Source organism: Tripterygium wilfordii, chromosome 7 (genome assembly GCF_013401445.1).
Source record: "Tripterygium wilfordii isolate XIE 37 chromosome 7, ASM1340144v1, whole genome shotgun sequence".
Classification (NCBI taxonomy): Eukaryota; Viridiplantae; Streptophyta; class Magnoliopsida; order Celastrales; family Celastraceae; genus Tripterygium; species Tripterygium wilfordii.
This window is the reverse complement of record NC_052238.1, coordinates 13966123-13972318: the sequence shown is the minus strand read 5'-3', so window position 1 is coordinate 13972318 and position 6196 is coordinate 13966123.

Sequence of the window (6196 nt, the reverse complement as noted above, 5' to 3'; positions counted from 1 at the left end):
ATATTCTTTTCAAAAATGATAAATGTTATGTGTTTGATGTTTATGGTAATGTTGTGAAATTAGGAAGTAGAAGTGGTGATATGTATGTAATGCATTTTGATGCTATGAAAAATTCTAAAATATCTTGCTTGCTTGCTAAGAATGATGATGCTTTGCATTGGCATAGAAGATTAGGTCATATCGGAATGTCTACATTGAAAAAGTTGTGTGCCAATGAACTTATTAGAGGATTGCCTAAGTTAAATTTCAATGTTGAACATGTTTGTGATGTTTGTGTTAGGGGTAAACAAACTAAAGAGTCTTTTAAGCCTAAACTTGATATTAGTACTTCTAGGCCTCTAGAATTGTTACATATGGATTTATTTGGTCCTAGTAGAGTTAGGAGTCTAGGTGGAAAATACTATGCATTTGTTATTGTGGATGATTATACTAGATTTACATGGTGTTTGTTTCTTGTGCATAAAAGTGATGCATTGCATGCTTTTGAAAACTTACTTAGGAGATTGCAAAATGAGCATAACTTAAAAGTTTCAAAAATTAGAAGTGACCATGGAGGTGAATTTGAAAATGCTAATTTTGATTCTTTGTGTGCTTCTTTTGGTATTAAACATGAGTTTAGTGCTCCTAGGACACCTCAACAAAATGGGGTTGTAGAAAGGAAGAATAGAACTTTACAAGAACTAGGAAGAACCATGCTTCTAGAATATAATCTTCCTAAATATTTTTGGGCCGAAGCTACTAGTAATGCATGTTATGTGAGTAATAGACTTAGCATTAGAAAAGGATTAAAGAAAACTCCTTATGAACTCTTGTATGGCAAGAAACCTAAAGTAGATTACTTTAAGGTTTTTGGTGCTAAATGTTTTATTTTAAATACCAAAGACAATTTGGATAAATTTGATGCAAAGAGTGACATTGGAATATTTTTAGGATATTCATCATCATCTAAAGCATATAGAGTATTTAACTCTAGAACTAAAATTGTGGAAGAAAGTGTAAATGTTAAATTCGATGATATGACCACACTTGCTCCAAATGTTCGTGTAGAAAATAATTTTTCAGATTTGGAACATCCTTTGAAGCACAAAAATGAAGGTACACATGGAGTACAATTGCTAGAAGAAGATGAAGATGATGTCCCTTTGGTGGAGAACTTAAGGGAGATGAATATCTCAAATGAAGAAACACCACCAAATGAAGAAAGTGAAGGTGAACCCGAGGGAAATGAAGAACCAAAAGAAGCTGAAAATGCTATGGAACAACCGGGTGTTCACAAATACAAGGTGATGAAGTCTCATCCAAAAGAACTAATTATTGGAGACTTGCATCAAGGAAGGCAACTAAGAGCCAAAAGGGACTCTACGGTCAATTCTAATCCTTTAAACTCTTTTGCCATGCTTTCTTTAGTAGAGCCTAAAAATGTACGTGATGCTTTGCATGATGATGATTGGGTGTATGCCATGCAAGAGGAGTTAGAACAATTTGAGAGAAGTAAGGTTTGGACTCTTTGTCCTAAACCTAAAGACCACACCATTATAGGAACAAAATGGGTCTATAGGAATAAGATGGATGAAAATGGTAATGTAACTAGGAACAAAGCTAGATTAGTGGCCCAAGGATATTGCCAAGAAGAGGGCATTGACTTTGATGAAACCTTTGCATCCGTTGCAAGGTTAGAGGCTATTAGATTATTGCTTGCATTTGCATGTTACAAAAATATCAAACTTTTTCAAATGGATGTGAAAAGTGCATTTTTAAATGGTGTGATAAATGAGGAAGTTTATGTTAAACAACCTCCCGGATTTGAAAGTAAGAAATTTCCAAACCATGTTTACAAACTAGACAAGGCTTTATATGGTTTAAAACAAGCTCCTAGAGCTTGGTATGAAAGATTGTCTAAGTTCTTGCTTGAAAATGGTTTTCAATGTGGTAGTATTGATGATACTTTGTTTATTAAATACAAAGGTCTTGATATGCTAATTGTGCAAATATATGTTGATGATATTGTGTTTGGTGCTACATTAGAATCTATGTGTGAAGATTTTGCATTATGCATGAAGAATGAATTTGAAATGAGTATGATGGGTGAGTTGACTTACTTTCTAGGTTTACAAATTAAACAAACCCCACTTGGCACTCACATTAGTCAAACTAAGTATACAAATGAGATATTAAAAAGGTTTGGCATGGATATTTCTAAAGGTTCATCCACACCTATGGGAGTGGGAACCAAATTAGAACCCGACCTAGATGGTAATGATGTTGATCAAAAGAGATATAGGTCAATGATTGGTAGTTTACTTTACTTGACCGCATCTAGGCCCGATATTATGTTTAGTGTTTGCATGTGTGCAAGATTTCAATCTAATCCTAAGCAAACACATCTCATGGCCATAAAGAAGATTCTTAGGTACTTAAAAGACACACCTTCCCTAGGGTTGTGGTATGATAAGAAATCTTCATTTGACTTGCATTCATTTGTAGATGCCGACTTTGCGGGTTGCAAAATAAATAGGAAAAGTACTAGTGGTACTTGTCAATACCTAGGAAATATGCTCATATCTTGGTTCTCCAAGAAGCAAACATGTGTTGCTTTGAGCACTACCGAAGCCGAATATATGGCTATTGGTAGTTGTACTTGCCAATTGCTTTGGATTAAACAACAAATGCTTGATTTTAATATGGAATTTTCAAACATTCCAATTCTTTGTGATAACATAAGTGCCATACATTTGTCTAAGAATCCTAGATATCATGGTAAAGCTAAGCATATAGACATTAGACATCATTTCATTAGAGATCATGTTGCTAAAAAGAACATTGTGCTTGAACATGTAGAAGGGGAACATAATATTGCCGATTTGTTCACTAAACCTTTAGCTAAGGATAGATTCATAAAACTAAGAAATGCATTGGGTTTGTGTGAAGCACCTTGAGAGCATATTACTTGAATGCATATCCTTGTTTGATTGATATCCCAAGATTGAACTTGAATGCTTATTATATTTTCTTGGTGATATGTGCTTATAAGCTAAATGTATAAATTGGTATGCATGATTGAAGGGGGAGTAACCTAGTGTCATTAGGAGGCCATGGGTCACTTAGTGTGATAGGCTCCAAATTAGGTCACTTAGGTTCTATTAGTTCAATTGGTGTGTAGCCATGATTATTTGTTGATGAGAACAAGTTTTGATATTATTTGAAGAATGTTTATGGTCTTAAATCACTTTTGTGATAAAATCTCAAAAATGCTTATAAATCTTTTACAAAACTTGCATCAACCCCTTAGTTCTCCACTTTTTGATTTATTACAAAAAGGGGGAGAGACATGATGTTGCATTAAAATCATTTGCCAAAATGCATATATAGGCATAACTTAAGGGGGAGTGTATATGCCATGATTGGGAGAGAATAGATGTTAAAGTAAGGGGGAGCTAAGCTTACTTAACTAAAGTTGTGTATGAGTTTCAAAAGTGTTTTAAATTGATATCATTAAGCTTTTTAATGCACTTTGAATTGATATTAAATTCAATTACAATCAAATAGACATTTATATCATGCATGTTTTGTAATCATCAAAAAGGGGGAGATTGTTGGACCTATGGTCCTATATGTCTAATTTTGATGATATTAAATCATTTATAAATGATAATGAAACATTAAAGCAATATTTGATTTATATGAATTGAATTTAAATGACTATATATTTTTGAGATAGTGCTGGAAATTAAGTTTTGAAAACAAACATACATGAACTAAGTTAGAGCATTAATTTTCCAATTATCATATCTTAACCAACTTAGGTCGAAATGACTTGAAACTTGAACCACATGCACATGAAGGCTTAATATATGTTCTAGGACTATAATCATGAGAAATTAAGTGCATCACATATATATTTGGTCATATGCTTAAATTCCGCCAAAACTAGGTTTTACCTAATTTTGTGCATATGTGTTCTTTGTGAACGTGGTGAACCAAATGAACTCCGATTTAAATGAAATTTCGTGTGCATCTTAGTTTCATCACTATGAACATATTTTATTTAGTAAAGTTCAAGAGAAAAGGTCATTTACACTGAGTTTGCAAAATGACTTTGAATTTACACTTAGAATTTATCGGTTTTACTATTAGTGATCAAATTGCTTGGTTGAGTGACCAAACGATTTCCGATTGTTATGAAATTTTACATGGACATTATACTACATATAAAATGATTTATCATGCAGTAATATGAATTTTTTGGGTTGTTTTTCTAATGTAATTAACCTATGCGCTCTATATGAAGCTCTTTGAGCTTACATGCAATTGGGGAGTTCTACCTCCTATTTCCTTGTAGGTTAATCATCATTGTGGTCTCATATGGCTCAGAATTCAGTATGTTCAAGAGTGGTCGAAGTCCAGTTTCTAAGAATGAGCTTGGAGCTCTAGGAAACTATGAAAAATCCTATATTTGCCAACTTTCCACTAAGGCACTTTATCAAGTTGAATGAATCAAACATTGAGGCTATTGGTTGTGGTCTTCATGGAGATACAACTCTTTTCAAACATGTGGGACAAACCTTGTCCTCTCTATCATTAGTGATATATTCTTGTTTGACATTTTCACTCAAGACATGTGCTACCAAGAAAGTTAGGTTGGTGCAATCAAACAAGATCCTTGACATTTTCACTCAAGACATGTGCTACCAAGAAAGTTATGTTGGTGCAATCAAACAAGATCCTTGACTATGGGATCACTTTTGAAGTCTTTGATTCAAAATGAAGGGACAAGATGGCATAGTACAATCTACATCCATGGCTGAGAATTAAAGAGAGTTTGAATGGTCAAGATTTGAAGACATACATTGATCAAATGGTTGTGCATAAGACAACTTTCTTGCTTGCAATTTTTGACTTAAAAAAAGGAGCATGTGCAACGTCTATATGCTCTATGGTGGAGATTTGTTTGCTCAAATCATCAATGACCAAGATTAGGAGCTGCAATGGATGGTAGAGATCAACTCTTGAAATTTGATCCAATGGCTGCAAGCATAGGAGAGAATTGCCTTTAAAAGAAGATCTTCCCTTTCATACAACTTGGAGAAGCAAATTGAAAAATTATCCTTGAGAGAAACCTCTTGCTATCAAGTTCATCAATCATCAAGCCTTCTTGCTATTTGCTACAACAATCTTCTCCAATACAAGCCTCTACAATCAAGGACTTCTCACTACTCTTGTTTTTGCAAAAGGGAAGTTCCTATATCCTTTAGGCTTTGTTTACTTACAATCTAAACCTCTCTTGTTCTTAAAATCCTATCTTTGAGAGTGTTGCTGTAATCTTAAGAGTTCCATACCAAATACCTTTGAGGTAACCTGTGAGAACCTTGGCTGAAAATCCCATTGAGAAATTCCCTTTGTTAGGGGAAATTGTAAACATTGAAGTTTGAGGGAGTTCTTAGAAACCCTTGGTGTAAGGAGTTTTGTGGGTCTCTTAAAACCACACCTTAGTGGAGTTGGGAAAATCCTAGGTTGGTGAATCTAGGTAGTAGACGTAGGAGAAGGGTCTCCAAACTACTATAAATAGCTGTGTTGATTTCTTTGTTTATTTGTTTATATTTACTACTTGTTTCAAACTGCAGGATTTTCAAAACCCTAATCTGTCCGAGATTAGCAGACTGCCTTAAACTTTGAATTTTGATCTGAAATTTTGATATAGTGTTTATTAAGGTGTTGTGACATTGCATATAAAATTTCGTTGCATTTTGACATCATTTGATAGGTAAAATCTGAGTTGAAAAATCTGTGTGCAGTGTGTTGCTTGAAAATCTGTTTTGTGCAATTCTTGATTATTTGATATTTGGTCATTCACTATATTGTATCACATCTTGCATTGGATTGAATATTGATTAGGAAAATCATTAGAGTCCAAATTTGTGTGCTACTTGTTAATTGCCATTAATTTGTTTAAATTGAAAAAGGGATTCCAATTGGAATTTGGGGACACAATTCACCCCCCCTCTTGTGTTAAACTCGATCCGTCAAATGGTTGTTGAAAATCTGGTAAGGCCAGCACAGGGGGTTTCGCCATGATCTGTTTGAGATGGTGGAAAGCACAATCAGCTGCATGTGACCACTGGAAAGCATCTTTTTTCAGCAAATTTGTGAGTGGAGCTGCAAGTATCCCATAATTGCGGATGAACCGGCGATAGTAACC